We start from the raw sequence: 20797 nt of genomic DNA, 5'->3' as shown, positions 1-20797 counted from the left end.
TAGTTAAAATTTAAAATTATTAATAATTTATTTTAAATAAATTATTAATTAAGAGGTTTTTTTTAGTTATATAAAATTATAATCATTGATTTAAATAAATATGTAAAATTATATAACTTTATAATTTGTATTAATTTTATTTTAATTTTTATTCTAATGTTGTTAATTTAACGTAATTAGAATTAGAAATTTAAAATTTGAAATTTGAAATGGAGAATCAATATGTTGACAAATGGTATGCATTAATTATAATTATAAGACATAATAAGGTGAAAAATGGCAAAAGAAAAATAAAATTTGCATTAATTATGAGGCTTAATATGGTGACACATGTCAAAAGGAGATTAAAAACTACTCTTTTATTAGAATAGGGAGATATATATATATATATAAACAAAGTCAAATAATGAAGTTGTAAAGATAAATTGTGTAAAAAACATATAAAAACGAATAGTGATATATATATATATATATATATATATATATATATATATATATATATATATATATATATATATATATATATATATATATATATATATATATATATAGAGAGAGAGAGAGAGAGAGAGAGAGAGAGAGGGAGATCGGTTCAGGTGTTTAAAGTAAGTGTTGTGTTATTGTATGCATAAATGTGAGCCAATCAAAATTTAAAATAAAAATAAATAATTAAATAAATAAATAAGGGTAAATAGGTAATTTGATAATTACTTTCCACAGATAAAATCCTATAATTAAGGTAACAATTGACTTAGTTTTCTCCACCCATCGTCTTTTAAAACCGTAACCCTAATCAACCCTTTTTGACAACGACCCCATGGACACTCTCTGTAATGCTCTTACTTGAAGTGCTAGAACAAGCGGCAAGGACATAAACCTTAGCAACTGAATCGATGCACACGTCGTCTTCGTTCTCACTCATGCTTTCTTCAATTGTTCTTCTCTGGCTGTGAGATGCGAAGGAAGGAGGTCCGATGGCTGCTGATCTTATCGATTCGCAATCGGTGATGGCCTCCAGGGTTCGACTTAGGCAAAAGAAGAGGAAGGGGAAAGAAGCAGAGACGCTGCTCAACATTGGCGTTTCCTCCACGCTGCTTACCTCCGACCACAAGAGACGACCCTCATTCCCGATTCAGGTTCCTCGTCAATTGCAATTGATTCGCTTGATTATGTGAATGATAATCCAGGTAACCGATAGGGTAAAATCTCTTGGTAAATTCTTGAGTAGGAACAACCCCCAATTTCTAGGATACAAGCCTTAGAATTATATGCTTAAGGTTACGTATATATGCATTGCTGTATGTGTACATGATGTTCCGTTCAGATTTCAGAAGTGATTGGTTTACCTTTAACAATGTCATTTCTTGTTCTGTACCCAGGATTCCCGTTGGTTCAAACAAAAATCATTGATTTTTTTCGCATCCAGAGGTCCTCTAACGCAGCTGAAGAATATTGTCAAGGTAGATAAGATATCATTTATTCATGTAGTTTATGCTTTATTGCTTTATAGAAAAAGATTGGTAAGAGTTGTTTTGTTATATGATTGTAGATATAGGCAAGAAAAGGAGGCGAAAAAGTTGCATAGCGGCATCAAAGAAGAGAAGGAGGTTGTTACCATATAGTCCAAGTGAGGATCCTGCAAGAAGACTAGAACAAATGGCATCACTAGCCACAACATTGACAGCTACAGAAGTTGAGTTCAGTAATGAGCTCACATATATTCATGGCATGGCTCCTAGGTCAGCTAATCGTCCTACTTATGAGAAAGAGGGGATGCAGGTTTTATCAAGAGAAGACACTGAGGCCTTGAATCTGTGCAAGAGCATGATGAGGAGAGGGGAATGCCCTCCACTTATGGTTGTTTTTGATCCTGTAGAAGGGTAAGTGGGTTTTTGTGCCTAAACCTTTGGTGTTCTTGATATTAATATATATATGTTATTGTTGCAGATTCACTGTAGAAGCTGATAAATGTATCAAAGACTGGACAATAATCACTGAATATGTTGGAGATATTGATTACTTACAGAGCCGGGAAAATGATGATGAAATCACGAATTCCAATTCTGTTGGAATGGAATGACAAATTCCAATTCTGTTGGAATCATAGAAGTTGATGCTTGAAGAACGGACCACAAAATTGAAACTGACCACATTATTCTTTTAGAATGTATTAGTCGTTGTTAGATTTTGATGTATTCTTTCCGGTTTTGATTGTTTTTTAGTTTTATTCTTTAACAATAAATGTAATTATTAACAATTTTTACCTGTATTCTATAAGAAATAATGTATTTTTTGTAGTAACCGGTGGGGGTCCGGTCAACCCAGATATTGGTAGGTTAGTTGGACCAGGGTGGTCTCAGTGCATCCGGTAGGCGGATGAGGGGCAACATAAATTCCAGTAAGTGGTAGTAGCGATAAGGAGAAGTAAACCCTGAGAGGTTCAGCATAGGTACTCGGGGAGTACCAGAAGGATTGTCAGTTGAGTAAGTTGTGTTCACAGGATGGTCAGGGTGAGGGTGAACCCAAGAATATTATCCGCAAGGTTAATGGTAGTCAGAATGGTCAGGCGAAAGGCCAGCAGAGGTAGCCAGCGGGTGTCAGGTTTTCCAGACAGAGTGTTGGAGGCAGATCATAGATCAGTTGGCCATAGCGAACTTCGAGGACGAAGTTTAGTTTAAGTGGGGGAGAGTTGTAACACCCAAAATCAGAAAGGCCAAGAAAGTAAAGGAAACCCTAAGTCAAAGGGTCAACTCGTCGAGTCCAGGGAGGAACTCAACGAGTCGGAGTGGGATCCGCAGGGATCGATTAAGTGACCGACTCGGCGAGTCGGCAAAGAGCACTCGGCGAGTCCGGTCTGAAGAGAGAAACCCTAAATCTGGGACTTTGGGCACTATTTAAGCGTCTTATTCTCTCCATTAGGGTTCCTTGGAGCCTCTCTCATCCAGAAACTAAAACCCTCAGCCTCCATTGTTGCATATTCAAGTCTTTTGCCATTTTTGGGTGATTTGAAGGAAGAAGGAAGGAAGGAATCTTTGGGGCTTCAAGGATTGGATTTAGATCCAGAGTTTGGGTCACCTTTCAGAGTTATTGAAGGTATTAAGTCGTTATTTTCACCCTTCTTCATCTAGTTTTCCCTTTGTTATGAGATTTGGGGCTTTTATACCATGTCCTTGAACCATTTCGAGTTAGAGCCCAAATCTGAAGTTGCTACTTCAGATCCAAATGTATTCTGGCCTAGAGAGTCATAAAGTATCAGTCTTGGGGGTGTAGGTGAAGCATGGTTGTCTTAAACCCGAGTTTGGAGTGTTTTGGGCCTAGATCTCCTTAGTTACACGTAAAGTTTGCAATTTTACGTGAGGAATAGACTTGGGAAGGATGGATCTATGAGTTGGAGCCCCTGCATGGCTCGAAAAGCCACTGTATGGATTAAGAACTGAAGCTACTCGGCGAGTCACATGGGTGGACTCGGCGAGTTGGATGAAGATAGGCAGGAACTCGACGAGTTGGAAGAACAACTCGGCGAGTCTGTTGAAGATGGCCTTGGACTCAGCGAGTCTGTTCTTGGACTCGGCGAGTCAAGTCGCGAAACCCCAAACCCTTCGAGTTAAAACTCGGATCAGTGAGTTGAGTGGGGACTCAGTGAGTTGGGCAGGACAGAACTCGGAAATCGGTAGACTCGGCGAGTCAGGGGCTGACTCGGCGAGTCGAGTCGCGAATGAAAGGATTCTGAGCGTATGAACTCGGCGAGTCAGTAGGCAGACTCGGCAAGTAGGGTTGACCTGGAAGGTTGACTTTGACCAGGACTTTGACTTTGACCAGAGTGGACTTAGTTGACTTTCGGAGGACAGTTAGACTAAGTGTGATATTGATATTGGTAGCTTGAGGAGCTAGTGGAGCAGCAGTTCAGAGAGAGTTGACAGATAGCAGCCAGAGGGTTATCAGCAGCTTCAGCAGTTGAGGTGAGTTTCCCTTTGTGTGGATGGGTCTACGGCCACAATGTCGGCCCATGTAGTTATGAGTAGGAAGACCCGGGGGTTAGCCCTAGGCACTGTTTGCTAGTATGATATTCAGGACCAAGGTCCGATGTCGGGCGGGTGCCCAAGGAATGGTTTGCATGATAGAGTATACTTGTTGTCTGTGTGATACATGTATGTGCCTGGTAGGGTGGTGAGTGTGGGCGAGGTCCCGTATCTCACCAATAGCAGAGTGTGGACGGTGTTCCATATCTCATTAGCAGCAGAGCAGGGGCGAGGCCCAAGTTAGGAAAAGAGTGAGTGTGGGCTAGGCCCGTATCTCACTATCAGTAGGAGTGTGGACGGGGTTCCACGACTCATCAGTAGCAGGACAAGGGCGAGGCCCAAGATAGGCGAGGCCTTAGAACAGGATTCAATAGTATATGTTCAGTTATGTGTTGGGATATGTTTATGTGTTAGTATATGTTAGCGGGCGGGGCCCAGAGACAGGCGGGGCCTAAGAGAAACAGATCTGTATCCGAGCGGGGCTCGAAGCCAGGCGGGGCCTGGAGCGGCGGGGCCGTTGTAGCGGGCGAGGCCCGAGGTAGCGGGCGAGGCCCGAAGTAGCGGGCGTGGCCCAGTATTTGTAGTATGTGATTATGCAGGGTATGTGGTAGGTTGGGGAACTCACTAAGCTTCGTGCTTACGGTTTTCAGTTTTGGTTTCAGGTATTTCCGGTAGCGGAGGGAAGAGCTCGGGGTGATCGCATGGCACACACCATAGATTAGACAGCCTGGGAATGTTTTACTCTGATAATGAAAATATGTTTTGGAATTAATACTCTGATTATGTTATGGAATTGATAAATGTGTTTAAGTAACGTTTTATAAAAGAAATTTTTAGTCTTGAAAATTGTGTCGTTACAAGTTGGTATCAGAGCCTTGGTTTGAGGGATTCGGACATACTTTCGGGTGTGTCTGAACTCAAACTAAGGGATTGGTATAAAAGTTTTCAAAATGAAAAGTCAGTTTTGTAAAAAGAGTTTTGAGAAACGAAACAGTTTTAGAAAAGCGAAAAGAATTCAGAAGGAAAAGAACTTTGATAAGAGAAAAGGGTGTGGTGCATGCAATCAGCCGAGCTCAAGTAAGTACCCCAAAATACCCATACAAGTTTATGTTATGATTATCAGTTAGTAGAACAGCATGCTAGATTAGGACTAAGGATCTAGGGAGGATGCCTTATGTGCCTGTTATATGTGCTTTGAGCGGCAGGATAGTGTTGGTTAGACAGTAGTAGGGTAGCCTGTTTAGGTTATGCCTGAGTATATGAGATTATGTTGCATGCTAGTACAGATTCTTGATATGAGATTATGATTGCTTGAGTATGTTATGGTTTTCCCTTGTCTGAATGTTGCTTGCTTTGTGCATTATGGGATTCTGAGTGATGGGAATTAGCCATTAGGTGAATACGTCACGTCACATGTGATCAGGGTTGAATAATCTCAGAGTGCTGGATTTGGCCCTATTGCGCAGCTCTCGTTTGAGTCTAACCGTTGTAGGGACGAGTCTTCTACTCGAAGGATTATTTGAGCCTCGTCACATGTGATGGTATTCAGGTGATGGCTAATTGGCATCACAAGGAGGCCTTCAGCAGCTGAGGACTGGTTTGAGTTGAGTCAGAGGTTTCCCTAGGGTAAGCCTAGGATGAGATAGTGTTGGGAGCTGTAGTAGTAGAGAAAGGGACCTGGTGGAGTCGAAGCAGTTCTTGAGGAAAGTACGGATAAATGTAGAAGGTAGTATGGGCCCATACTACTGAAAGCAGAGGATCCGTACTCGATTTGAGAAAGGCCGAGATGAGACCGGGAAACTGGTAGTGTGTATGTGAAATCCCTCAGCAATGAGGATTATTCTGATAGTTATGTGTTATGTTTGTCAGCATGGTGACGTTGCGCGAGAGACCAGTAGGCGGATCAGGCGCCGGAGAGGGATCAGGCTCGGGTTCAGGGACCGAGCAGCTCGAGGAGCGTATGAGGGAGTTTATATCAGCAGAGGTTACGCGCAGCATACTAGACCAGACTCCTGTGATCTTTGGCACGGTCAAGGATGGTATACTGGAGATTTTGGATGAGAGGTTGGGAGCCTTCCGTACAGAGATGATGGCTTTGATGGGAGCTCGTACTTTGACATTCCGAGAGTTTAGAGCTTGTGGCACACCAGATTATCACGGGGCTAGAGACCCCATCGCTAGCAGCAGGTGGTTGGCCGATGTTGCCAACGCTTTTCGTACGAGCCGGTGTCCCGAGGGGGACAAGGTCAGACTCGCCTCCTGTCTTCTGAAGGACAGAGCGAGGGATTGGTGGGAGGAGGTTGGTCACGTCATGGGTGATGATGCCGCGTTGGACGCGATGACCTGGAGTGATTTCTCGGCCAGGTTCAGGGCTGAGTTTTCGCCGATTATTGAGGTGCAGCAGTTGGCACGGGAGTTTCAGGATTTGACGCAGACTACTGAGACTGTGGCGGAGATCACCGCCAAATTCAGGGAGAGGGCCCTTCTTGTTCCGCAGTATGTCGCGGATGAGGAGATGAAGAAGGCCCGATATCACGAGATGTTGAGGGCTGACATCAGGGAGTTCGTGAGTAGGTCCGGCTGTAAGACGCTGGAAGATATGATCTCTCAGGCTAGAGAGAGAGATTGATTTGGAGCAGATCCGGAAGAGGAAACCGGATGAGATACATGTAGCCACAGGTTCGGGCAAAAGGCCCAAGGGGTCAGATTCGGGATCGAGGGATTACCAGAGGTGCGGGAGGTGCGGCAGGACGCACGAGGGTGCGTGTAGGAGTGGTAGTGGTGGAGATTCGGGCTGCTTCAAGTGCGGCCGGACTGGTAATCTTAGCAGGGATTGTACTGCTACCACCACACAGGGATCAGACCTGATATGTTTTCACTGCAGTCAGCGGGGCCACAAGAAGGCCCAGTGCCCCGGTTTGCTTTCAGCAGAACGGGTGGTAGCACCTGCCCCTGCGACATTGAGGGTCACGGACGGCCGTCAGGGCCGAGCAGAGGTACCTGCGGTAGGGGGCAGGGCTTTTCAGATGTCTACCATGGAGACACGAGCAGCACCGGACGTTGCAGGTGCGTATCTTTTATTTCCCTATTGACTTTTATTCATGATTATATTGTTATGGTTCTGCATCGTTATTGGTACGAGTATTTTAGAATAGGGTGGCCTGCTTGTGAGTAAGAAATATATCATCTGCATACCGAGGACTTGAGAATGATAGTTAAAGGATGTTCCTTCCTAGAGCAGGTTACTTAGGGTGCAGTAACTGTAGCATGTCTATGTGGGGCTCGGAGGTGTCCCGCTAGTTTCCGGAAGGTGCTGTTGAGGGATAGATTGGTTAGATCCCATAGTTATGATAAGTTTGGGCTTTACAGCAGATTGATTACGGAATGGTGGTAAGGATTGGGAATTCCTGCCAAGCTTTGAGCAGTGAGGTATAAGCAGGATCAAAGTGGGGGAGAACCATCTGAGTATACAAGGGTAAGAGCACGCAGATCCAGAAGGAGTACGCGACCACCGAGAAGAAAAGAAAGTAGTACAACGATTGATGGATTGAGGAGTTCAGGATTGGGAGTTTGAGGAACTTCCCAACAGTTAGTTCAGGTAATCGAAATGGTTGGCAGCTGGTTGAGAATCCAGGTTGGAGGACCACCTATAGGACTCTAGTGAGTCGGAATGAGAATCTTGAGAACGGTTAGCAAGAGATGCTTATGTGTTAGTAGTTAGTAGCAGAGATCGGGCGGAGGTCCGTATCTTCCAATTAGCGGAATTTGGGCGAGACCCGTACCTCCTAGTGATCACGGTAGAGATCAGGAATGGGTAGTTGATGAGAGTAGTATGGAGCTAGCCTGCATAGCCCTAGAGAGGTGAGACCTTGGGAGAGGCCGCTCCAGGATGTAGCTAGGTGAGACCCGTGGGCGAGGCCCGTATGCTGGGAGCAGTATAGGTGAGACCTAGGAGCAGGGTTGCTCAGTAATATGGTTGGGTGAGACCCGTGGGCGAGGCCCGTGCGAGATTCGTTAGGCAAGTGAGATTAGAGGAATAGACCACTTGAGGTTATAGACGGGTGAGACTCGTGGGCGAGGCCCGTGAGTTTATAGCAGCGCAGGTGAGACCTGGTAGGGACCGTAGTGTCAAGATAGGGGATCGAGGATCCTAGAACTTGTAGTGCCAGGGTGGCAGAATAGATAGAACAGTTATAGATAGTCGATGTATATTCAGAAGTCGTTGGGAGTGACTAGGAGATTGCGTTGGGGTGTAGTAACCGGTGGGGGTCCGGTCAACCCAGATATTGGTAGGTTAGTTAGACCAGGGTGGTCTCAGTGCATCCGGTAGGCGGATGAGGGGCAACATAAATTCCAGTAAGTGTGGGCTAGGCCCGTATCTCACTATCAGTAGGAGTGTGGACGGGGTTCCACGACTCATCAGTAGCAGGACAAGGGAGAGGCCCAAGATAGGCGAGGCCTTAGAACAGGATTCAATAATATATGTTCAGTTATGTGTTGGGATATGTTTATGTGTTAGTATATGTTAGCGGGCGGGGCCCAGAGACAGGCGGGGCCTAAGAGAAACAGATCTGTATCCGAGCGGGGCTCGAAGCCAGGCGGGGCCTGGAGCGGCAGGGCCGTTGTAGCGGGCGAGGCCCGAGGTAGTGGGCGAGGCCCGAAGTAGCGGGCGTGGCCCAGTATTTGCAGTATGTGATTATGCAGGGTATGTGGTAGGTTGGGGAACTCACTAAGCTTCGTGCTTACGGTTTTCAGTTTTGGTTTCAGGTACTTCCGGTAGCGGAGGGAAGAGTTCGGGGTGATCGCATGGCACATACCATAGATTAGACAGCCTGGGAATGTTTTACTCTGATAATGAAAATATGTTTTGGAATTAATACTCTGATTATGTTATGGAATTGATAAATGTGTTTAAGTAACGTTTTATAAAAGAAATTTTTAGTCTTGAAAATTGGGTCGTTATATATATATATATATATATATATATATATATATATATATATATATATATATATATATATATCCTTACAGAAAAAAATCAATAAACTCGGATAGCAAAAAAACATAAAAACCTGTCATTGTTGGTCATAAAAACTAAGTTGACTAAGGTGTTGTTTGTTTTTTCGAAGCGAAAACGTCTGAAGTCTGCGGACCACCTCTGCAACCCTTTGTAGCAAAAGAGGTGGAACAAACAAGTGCAACATTTAAAAAAAAGTTTGTTTGTTTTTTAATGTCTGCAGACTGCTGCAGTAAGTTAAAGTAAGACGTGAAGAGGTTTGAAGCAGCTGGTTTAGTGTTGCGCCACGCAGCACACGCGCAGCAGTTTTTAAGTCAGAAGTTTTCTGAAAAACAACCAGTTGCGAAGGACCAAATGTTGCGTGTGTACTGCGCGGCGCAGCAATAAGAGGCAAGAAGATGTTTTTTAGAAAAAACAAACAGCACCTGAATAATTTTTCGGTGACTTTTTAGACTTAAAACAAAATTTTGACTAAAGGAACACAAAGAAAATAGTGCGTAGTAATTTCGACTTTAACCTTTATTTTATTGATATTATAATGGAATAAAACTAAGATTGTTTAAAAGAAACCTCAAAGGCCAAAATTTTATAGTGAAATTTTAGAAATAGGTCCAACAAAGCATTAAGCAATCCGCAAAATGCAGGGATTTAAATAAATTAAAGGAAATCATTTAAGCCCACAAAGTTCTTTGTTGGAGAAGTTGTTGACTTGGGCTTCTAATGTGAAAAGAATTTTTGTTGCCTTTGTCTCCTAATGGGAAAAGTAATTATAAGTTGTTGCAACTTGGAATATTTAACAACTATGTAGCATTATCGGCTGGTCAAAAAGTTATTGCCATTTTCTGTAAGTCATGTAAAAAACGCTTTATGATTAAACAAAGAAAATAACTATCTCATCATCATCACGAGTTAAGGATCGTTTGATAGTTGTTAATTGAGTTAAAGTTAGAGTAAACTCAGTTAGAAGTTTTGACCGAGTTTACATCTGACTGAATTTATGATGTTTGATTATTTTTCTGACTGTGGTGAATGATAAAAAAATGACCATATTACCCTTGTGAGTTTGTTCATACACATAACAAGACATCTACTAACAAAATAACAAGCAATGTAATTTTAACAACAAAATAAATCACAGCAACAGCCAAAAGGTAATATTAACAGAAATTCGACTCTACATCATTTGCATTTCTTGTATAGCAAAATTACATAAAAGCACATAGCATCTACAAAAACATTAATAAAATTAAAAAAAAAAAAAAAACCCTCATACATATATCTGAAAAACAGGAACAAGAAGGAAGAAACAGCAAAACAGGAACAGAAGAAACAGAAACAGCAAAACAGCCAAACGACTTTCTCAGCAAAAACGCATACGATATAGCAGCAAATTTTCAGAAAGAAACAAGGAACAAGAAAGAGAAATCAGAAAATATCGTAAGAAATAGAGAAATCCCGAAATCAGGAACAAGAAGGAACGAAGGACGAAATAAGTAGGTGTTGATTCGTCGGAAGTAGGCTGCTTGATTTCTCTATTTTCTTAGGCGGAACGCAAAATGGGAAGTCTTTCTTTTTGTTCCCGGTCCATCAATTAACTGGAAAGCTAGGACTGAATCCCTCACTTTCTAATCCTCCATATCAAACATGCCAAATGGCTTTTTTTGGACCTAGTTAGACAAACGACCCCTTATTGTAATAAATAACTGGAGTAGGGTCCTCAAAATGCCTAGATATAAAAGCGAGCAACTAGCTAGCCTTGTAATCCTAAGTTTAGTTGCAAAAATGAACACAAGGCAACCAATTTCCTTTTCCTGTTTTGTTATATTTCTGATTGCTGCCTCCATCTCAGCTTCCATCGATGGTGGTAATGAGACCGATTATCAAGCGCTCTTGAAGTTCAAATCAATGATCAGGAATGAAGAAGCTCTAAGCTCATGGAACGCCTCCTTTCATTTCTGTGAGTGGAGTGGCGTTTCATGTGGGAAGCTGCACAGAAGAGTCATTGCTCTACAACTGAGTTCCAAAGGCCTTGAAGGCTCCTTGTCTCCTCATGTAGGGAACCTCAGCTTCCTTCGTTACTTTTCTCTCTTCCACAACAGCTTTCAAGGAACCATCCCTCATGAAATCGCTCGTCTCTCCAGGCTACATTACCTCTCTCTTGGCTATAACAACTTCAGCGGGGTCATTCCAGCTAACCTGTCTGCTTCTTCTAACCTTGTCGCGCTTGACCTTTCTGATAACGAGCTAGTTGGAAGCATACCCAAAGAGATTAGTTTCCTCTCCAAACTTAAATATCTTTCGGTTGATGATAATAATTTAACCGGTGGAATCCCGCGTGTCTTGGGGAATATAACATCAATGGACGTGTTCGTTGTTGCTGAAAATCCGTTGGGTGGGAGCATTCCTGACACCTTAGGCCACTGGAATAGCTTAACACAACTTTACCTTGGTGCTTGTAACTTATCTGGGACCATCCCTCATTCCATTTTTAACCTCTCACTCCTAACCAATTTTTCCTTGTCTGAGAATCAGCTTACCGGTAGTCTTCCCTCAGCTTTAGGTACAACGCTCCCTCATCTTACGTACCTTCAGTTATGGGGTAACCAACTCACCGGAACTCTTCCACCCTCGATATCTAATTGTTCGAAATTAGATTTTCTTGAAGTCCATCTAAACAACTTCAGTGGGAAGTTGGAAATTGACTTTGCAGAAATGAAAGATATGTATTTTATATCCTTTGGTGGTAACAACATCTATGGATCCGGAGGTGCTGATGACATGAAGTTTATTGATACTTTGAAAAACTGTAGCAGATTAGACACATTGGATCTTTTTAGTTGCACGTTTCAAGGACCATTGCCTGCATCAATTGGTAATCTTTCTGATAGACTCAGTTATCTAAGTTTAGGAGAAAATCGTATACATGGAAACCTTCCTCCAGGTATAGGTAATCTAATTGGCTTGACCAATTTAGGTTTAGAAAATAACCAGTTTACAGGAAAAATCCCCTCAACCATTGGTAAGCTTCAGAACCTACAAATGGCTTCTCTACATTACAACCAATTTTCAGGGCCGATTCCAGATGCCATTGGAAACTTATCATTGTTGACTAAGCTTTGGTTAAATTCCAACAAATTGGAACGACATATTCCATCAAGCCTGGGAAATTGTCGTAATCTATTAGAGTTGCACCTTGATGACAATCAACTCAGTGGGGGAATACCTAGACAACTTCTTCAACTTACATCTCTAACCATCACACTAAATCTTTCTCAAAACAACCTGGTCGGGTCGCTTCCAACAGAAATTGGCAACCTCAAGATGTTGACTTGTCTTGATTTGTCAAATAATAATTTATCAGGTAACATTCCCAGTAGCATTGGTGGTTGCACTAGCCTTGTATTCTTATCCCTCAAAGGTAACTTATTTCAAGGCCATATACCAACGTCATTAAGCTCCATGAGAGCAGTTTCGACACTTGATCTTTCTCATAATAATTTATCTGGCTAATTTCCTCGATTCTTGGAACGGTTGACCTTATTAGAATATGCAAATCTGTCCTTTAATGACTTCCAGGGCAATGTACCGGTGATCGGAGTATTTGCAAATGCAAGTGCATTCTCTGTTTTGGGTAATAATAGGCTTTGTGGTGGCTTGGCGGAAATTAGGTTGCCCAAATGTAATACAAAGAAGCATAACAAAAAGTTACCTTTGTTCGCCATACTCATTCTAACTGCATCCACACTTTTCACCATATTATGTTTTGCATATGTTTGGTGTAAGAAAAGGAAGAGTCAACCATCTCAATCATCGAGGGACGAACGGTTCATGAAAGTATCATATGGACAACTTCTAAAGGCTACCAATGGCTTCTCCCAAGCCAATTTGATTGGCGAGGGTGGGTTCGGCTCTGTTTATAAAGGAGTCCTTGATGATACAGTTGTTGCAGTCAAAGTTCTACGTCTTCAAAACCGAGGTGCTCACAGAAGCTTTACAGCAGAGTGTCAAGCATGGCGGAGTATTCGACACCGGAATCTGGTTAAGATAATAACTTCATGTTCAAGTCTTGACTTTCATGGCAATGACTTCAAAGTTTTGGTATACGAGTTCATGCCCAACGGGAGTTTACATGATTGGTTACATTCAAGTCCAAGTACATCCAGATTGAATCTTTTCCAGAGAATAAATATTCTCATGGATATCGCATCTACAATTGATTATCTTCACAATCACTGCCTATCACCCATCATTCACTGTGACTTGAAGCCTAGCAACATTCTACTTGATGATGATATGGTGGCCCATGTTGGAGACTTTGGTTTAGCTCGATTTCTTGGAACAAATCCAAACAAAAAAGGTACAAGTGGCATTAGAGGAACAATTGGGTATGCACCTCCAGGTAAAGTTCATGTATTCCTAAATGTTCATATTTATTTTAGTATTACATTTTCTGCGAATAATATTGCTTAAGAGTTGCAGAGTATGGTGTTGGGAGCGAGATGACAAGTAGTGGGGATGTCTATAGTTTTGGAATACTATTGTTGGAGGTGATGACAGGGAAAAGGCCGACTGATGACATCTTTAATGAAGGCCTTAGCCTTCATAAATTTGCACATATGGCCTTGCCAGACCATGTAATTGATGTTATTGATGATGATCTTCTGAACTTTCTTCAAGAGGATACTATTCCTACGCAACGTACAACAGCAAATGCAAAGAAAATAGAGGAATGTTTGTCTTCAACTGTTAAACTTGGAGTATCATGCTCCATGGAGTCCCCACAACAACGGATGCATATCGCAAATGTTGTCCATGAATTACAGAAAATTCTGGATACACTGCAAAATATCCATGGCTCCATGTTCTCTCATCTTCCTAAGTGAAAACATAATTAAAGAAGCCTCTGCCTTTCCTGAGAGGCACTTGTCTTTATTACAAAACATTAGTAGTATTTGTCCGTATTATGTATCATTAGTTAGTTCATTACACACCTGACTTGGGTGGTTACTGGTTAGGCAATCACTGCTTCATATGGTGTGTGCATTTCTAATATATCTTCTACTTCACATTTGACATTTCAATTCAACTCGATATATGAGTTAGAAGCCATTCAAGTATCGCATTTACATTACTTAAATGATTTGACTTGTACCCAATTTTCATGAATAATCTTGAAACTCACCTCTCTGAACTAACAAGTAACAACATTCCGACCTTGTTTACCTTTTCCCTCTACAACTTATCAATCGAATTCCTCATCCTTTACTGAAATACATAGTTATTTATCAACATCATAGATGATATCATTCTAGACACAAAACGTTATAAGTGTAGCTATTTCTAATTTCTATGCTTGGTTGTGCTTTAAATATTACAAACAGACATATAGAGCAAAATCACCATTTCTGTTTCATACTATTTGCACAATTTTGTTAAAGTTTTAAACATATAAAATGACACCATTTCATCTGAATAACAGTAATTTCTAGCCACCTTAGCCACAACCACATATTACAAAGAAGGATTTCCAAGTATTAAAGCATCTTTTAGGTCAAAATCCGACTAAATACCCAAAATCCCAAATTTATCATTTTTAACATAAGTAAGGTTCTCATACTTCATACAAATTACATCATCTTTCAGTAAACAGCAAGAATTACATTAAGATTGGTAGAATCATCCATAGAACATTAGGGTTTACATACCTCAGTTTCATTCGTATAAACATCAAACCCACTGATTCCCTTACGAAACTAATTTCCAATCTTGCTGTCGATCAAACTTCAACTTCCATCGCTTAAACCTCCTGTCGCTCTCTTTGAGTCGGTCGAGATAGAATCAGAAGATGAGTGGAGATGCAACCACTGTGATAAATAAGTGTGCGCTATAAATTGGTATCGTTCAAGTTAAGAAGGACCCAAGGAAACACTCTTTCAAATAAGTCAAAATTGTAAATTTAGCCAAACATGTTAATTATTTTTGTGGAAAATAGTTAATAAAAAAAAAACAAAAAAACAAAAAAAACTAAATTATATTTTTAGCCACCAAAATCACAAATGGATTAAAGGGCTGTTTGATTTGGTGCTGACCGGGTCCGATCAGACGTTTTTTTCTGACTCGGTTCGGTCAGAATATTTGATTTGTGTTGATTAGGCAGTTGACCCGGTCTCACTCCACAAAATTGATCTGACTCGGTAAGGTTTTAGTTCATCTGCGATTTTTCTAAGCCATATGTGAACGTATAAGTCGTTAAAGCATAGTCGTGCTTTAGCAACTTGTATGTTTGCAGGTGGTTTTGTTTTTAGTTTTTTTTTCGGCATAAATACCTCCATCCCTGACTAAAATCGCAGATTAGCTAAGTTCATCTGCGATTTCCTCTCATCCCACCTATGATTTTGCATTTTTTTTTTAAATTTATTATTTTTTTAACTACGAAATTAATATGGTTTGACTACGAAACAACCTTATTATATATAAAGTTTTGCAAAAATTATCACTTTAGTTGTTATTTCTTTAGAAAATTTGTTTAAAAATCTCTCTAATAAAATGAATTCGTCTATAGTGCCTCTAGAGAGAAAGTTCTCCAGCAAAAAGTTTGAGAAATAAAAGAAAAAAAAAATCCGTTTTATACCCTTGAAAAAGGGGAAATCATAGATGGGTGCAAAATTACAGATGTACAAGTCCATCTGCGAACGTATAAGTCGCTAAAGCATGGATGTGCTTTAGCGACTTGTACGTTCGCAAATGGACAAGTAAAATCGCAGATCAAGTCCATTTGCGATTTTAGTGGTTATTTTTGTAATTTTAGTTTTTTTAGTTATTTTCTACAAAGTAATTAAGGGATTAAGCTATATTTGTAATTTTCTCTTTAAATAAATAATAAATACGTTAGGATTAAGTTTTATTAAAAGACCTTAGTGGTATATATGCAGGTAGGTTATTTGTAGTTTAAAAAAAAGAAAAAAAAATTAAGACGGATATGAAATCTACATATGAAATACATAAATTTACCCAGTTGTGAATAAACTACAAATTTGGTATACGGGTTATCCAAAAAAATTCAATTTATATAACTAATCCAAAATCAAAATTTTCTTATGCTTGGGTCTTTGAAAAAGGTTGAAAAGGCTGAAATACATTTGCCCAGTTGTGTATGTCAATTCTATTAATTTGAAGAGTAAACTCTAAATTTAGTCTCCATAGTTTACAAAAAACTGTTAATGAATTTCAAAAAAAAAAATCAATTTGTACCATTGGTCAAAAATCGAAATTATTTTGTAGTTTTGGTCCTTAAAAAAGTTGAAAGGATTGTTTTACGGTTTTAATTTCTTTTTTCTATTTTTTTCTATTTATTTTAATACATTTTTAATTAAAAAAATGAATTAGTCAGTCTCTCTCTCTCTGCAACTAAAACATATATATATATATATATATATATATATATATATATATATATATATATATATATATATACTAGGTGAATGCCCGCGCGTTGCGCAGAAACACCTATATAGTTGATGCCTTTACAAATATATGTTTTTTTTTAAATATAACAATAACATTTTTGTTAAATTTGATATAATATATCGTATAGTAAATTGATATAATATATTGATTATTTTGAATTATATATATATATATATATATATATATATATATATATACATACATCTATTATAACTGCATAATGTAAATCGTTTGAATGACTTCTACCCGCGAGTTACACATGAATAAAATTAAATATAATATACAGTTTAATGTTATTTATAGTTGTTGTTATTGTTAATTAATTCTTTTAAATTTATTTGCTTAATATTTTAATTTCTATCATTATAATTATTTAAAACATCAAACATTGTTTTCTGATTTTAAAGGTAACAATATAATCATTTATATAGAGTTATTTTTAACTATTATTATTGTAAGTTATTTTAAGTTACTTATTTGAAAACTTATAACGATTATAAAAATATCTTTAGGAAATATTTTAGTTAATTTGAGATTACAATTTATTTTTTGGATTTATCACTACAATTTATCACTTTTAAGTATTTACAAAATATTTTTTGGCTTTTTAAGTGAAACTGAAATTTATATTTAAGTTGACACTGTAATGTTATATTTTAAATTGATAATGGTTTACATATAATAACATTTTAAATCTAATAAATTAAGTATAATATGTTAAAAGTTAAAGACATAAGTTTATAAGTAGAAGTAAAAAGATATTATTTTAAAATTGAAATTTAGTTTATTTATGATTACACTTTAGGTTTGATATTTATTTAACCTTATTAACCAACTTATAATCATTATTAGAAAGACACTAAAATTTATCACTTTTAACTATTTACATAATATTTTTTGGGTTGTTTAAGTTAAACTAAAATTTATATTTAAGTTGACCATGTAATGTTATACTTAAATTAATAATTTAAGTATTTTATACAAATTGTTCCAAAATTGTATCTTTAAAATGACAATGGTATATACATCCAACAATATATTAAAACTAATAAATTAAGTATAATATGTTAAAAGTTAACAAACATAACTTTATAAGTAGAAGTAAATATATTATTTTAATATTGAAATTTAGTTTATATATTATTATACTCTAGGTTTGATATAAATTTAACCTTATTAAACAACTTATAATTATTAATAGAAAGAAATTGAAAAGTCATGGGAGTTTCAAATGAATGTGGTAAAAGGAAAAATACATGGGAGTTTCAAATGAATGTGGTGAAAGGAAAAATGTTTCATTTATATGTATAGTAGGCGTAACCTTGCACGTTGCGCAAGAATGCATTTAAGTGGTTAAAATAATAATGGGAAAAAATAGAAATATGTTGAAATTTACGTTTTTAGTCATGTTTTGGGCATTAACCGAATTATCAAATAACATAAAAATCCATCAACTTATATTTTGATACTATCTAATATAGTTCATACCTTATAAACTTTACTTTTACTTTTATAATATCCAATATATATTATAAGCTTTTGTATAACATTAATATAATCTACTTTTCTTATGTCCGATAATATTTTTTAGATAAATTAAGAAATAAGTTGTTTTGAATGAGTTATTAATAAACAATATTGAACTAATAAACTTTGTATTACACTATTTATATTACACCAAAACATCCAAGGTTTCATATATGAACTTTCAAATATTAAACATTGAAATTAAGAATGAAGTCATACAAAATATATCATTATACATAAATGTCATCAAGAGTTTTAAAATAAGTCAATTAGTAAATATGATATTTAATTTTAATTACATATTTTGCAAGGCGTACATTTGACTTTATGTTGATGCGCCGAGAATCCTCTTCCTTAATTTGTACCTAAAAAATTAAGGTGAATAGGAATATAAAATAGATATTACTAAGCATTAATATAAATAATTAAAAAGGGTATGTGAATCTCCTACCACCGGTTAAAGACAACATACCTCTCTAGTGGTATCGATTCCTATGTGAAATTGAAGTAGTTATTCTATGTACACCTTGTTTACTAATTATATAAACAAATATGAGTAACCAAACATAAAATTGTTAACTTTATGTAGGAAAAATAAGTTAACTAACAAATTAAATAATATAAGTTTAGGAGTTAGGAGTTTCAAAACATTAATATTTTTATTAATCAATCAATTAAGTAACACATGTTGAAATTTTTACAATCATTATTAAAAAGCATTTGAAATATTATATTTTAAATGAATTTTGGTTGAAGTGTTTTGACCGTTATTATAATATATATATATATATATATATATATGTATGTGTATGTGTGTGTTATACTTTACATCTCTCTCTCTCTCTCTCTCTCTCTCTCTATATATATATATATATATATATATATATATATATATATATATATATATATATATATATATATATATATATATAGAGAGAGAGAGAGAGGGAGAAATGGAAAGTATACCATATGTATGATTTTTAATTAATTATCTTTTTGAAACGGTACAATTACAAAACAAAAAAAAACATATTTAAAATATTTTTGACATCACCCTATATAACATATGATCAATATATTAACAATTAAACCACAATATACAACGACTGTATTACAATAATCCAAAAATGAAGAAAATATAAAAACGAATTAGTATAACAAACTTACAAATTAAAATCTCTAATATAATAGCATATCTCCAAAAGTGGTCATAAGACCTCAACCCAACACAAAAACCTTTAAGTTTGTTTTCTTTTTGAATTTTGTATATGATTTGTATGCATGTCTTCCCAAAAGATTGACCTTTTTATAGTAAACTTTTCACTAAATGTTAATTAAACATAATATAAGTTATAAAACTTTTGAGTGTTAAATCATAATTAAGAAAACTTTTGAGTTGCATTAGTTAAAAAAGGGGGTTTCAAATGAATGTGGTTTGAGGAAGTTAAAAAATAGGGTTTCAAATGCATGAGATTCAAGAAAAAATGCTAGTTTTATAAGTATATATGATATATATATATATATATATATATATATATATATATATATATATATATATATAGATACATACGTTTCCTTTATACACTTCTCCTCAGTCTTTTATTAGGTTTAAAGGGTCACCAATTAGGATTCATCACTTGTTCGTGTTTCAATCTCTTGTGTTTATGTGCTTCCCCTTTTCCTTAACTCTTTTCTTATCTCTTTTTCCGGTGATTGAAGCCATAGTGTATGCGGTAACAAGCAATAATGACATGAAAAAAAAAAGTCGAAGAAGCACACGACGAAGGAAATCCATGAGCAAATGGACATGACCACGACCAAGAGTAGCAGCGGCAAGGTCTAAGTTGCTGAATGGACCTGTCAAGAGAAGGAAGGTCATACTAAGTTCGAATGTCCTCACTGCAAGATCATTGTGTCGAACGTTAAAACGATTCAGATCCACCATGAATCGAAGCACCCTAAGCTTCCCATGCAATAAATCAAAGATAACTAACCTCCATGAAATGCTCGCTTGATACATGGAAGCCTCGCCCTAGAGTTTGTGGTAGTCTCAAGAAGCGAATATCTTCATATATTATCACAAATAAATTGTCCTCATGTGTTGATTTGTAACATTCTCAAAATGGACCTAAAAGTTTTTTCCATTTTTAGTGACAAAATATTTTTTTTAATATATATATATATATATATATATATATATATATATATTGTTAGTAAATGTGTAAATTGAGAAGATAAAAGTTAAATTTAACACATCTAGTAAATAATGCTTAAATTGGACAAAATAAACTTTGATCAAGAGTTGACTCACTTAAGTAAGAATTAGGACCAAAAATGTTTTACACCACCAAAATGAGCTTCTTGAAGTTAAAATCACCCAAGGATGAAGAGATGAGGCGTTCTAGGGTTTCTCTGAGGTTGGAGGGCAGATAAGGAGGCTAGGGTTTGAGTCATTATGTTCTTTATATAGTGGTTGGCCCTAAAGTTAGGGTTTCTGGACACTGGACGTACGTTGGGTGTACACCTAAGGCACCCGCGACCATTTCCCTTTATACGCTGGGCGTACCCACGCGCCTTCCACTTTGCATGCATGGTCCTTCCTTGTCAACTTTTTTTTCCATTAGGGACCATTAATGCCAATAACTTCCAAGTGTCATTTCTTCCTTATTCGAGGTCCATTTCCAACGAACTTTATATCTACAAAAAGGTGGCGAGAAGCCCTACGCTTCTAACGACACACCCCGACCCAAAAATCTTCCGAATAAAA

At 37.3% G+C, this 20797-nt stretch overlaps 2 pseudogenes across 1 annotated transcript; both read left to right on the top strand.

Annotated features, from left to right (window-relative positions):
• Window positions 1–1247: 1247 nt before the first annotated feature.
• Window positions 1248–1884, top strand: LOC145157088 (histone-lysine N-methyltransferase ATXR6 pseudogene; annotated as a pseudogene). Its single transcript, XR_013737083.1, has 2 exons — window positions 1248–1460; window positions 1550–1884. The product of XR_013737083.1 is annotated as a histone-lysine N-methyltransferase ATXR6 pseudogene (transcript).
• Window positions 1885–10818: 8934 nt separating this feature from the next.
• Window positions 10819–13919, top strand: LOC145158619 (LRR receptor-like serine/threonine-protein kinase EFR; annotated as a pseudogene).
• The last annotated feature ends 6878 nt before the right edge of the window (window positions 13920–20797 follow it).

This window comes from Lactuca virosa, chromosome 2, assembly GCF_052849685.1.
Source record: "Lactuca virosa cultivar CGN04683 chromosome 2, Lactuca_virosa_CGN04683_v6, whole genome shotgun sequence".
Taxonomy (NCBI): domain Eukaryota; kingdom Viridiplantae; phylum Streptophyta; class Magnoliopsida; order Asterales; family Asteraceae; genus Lactuca; species Lactuca virosa.
The sequence above is the reverse complement of the archived record's forward strand: the minus strand, read 5'-3'. Positions and strand labels throughout refer to the sequence as shown.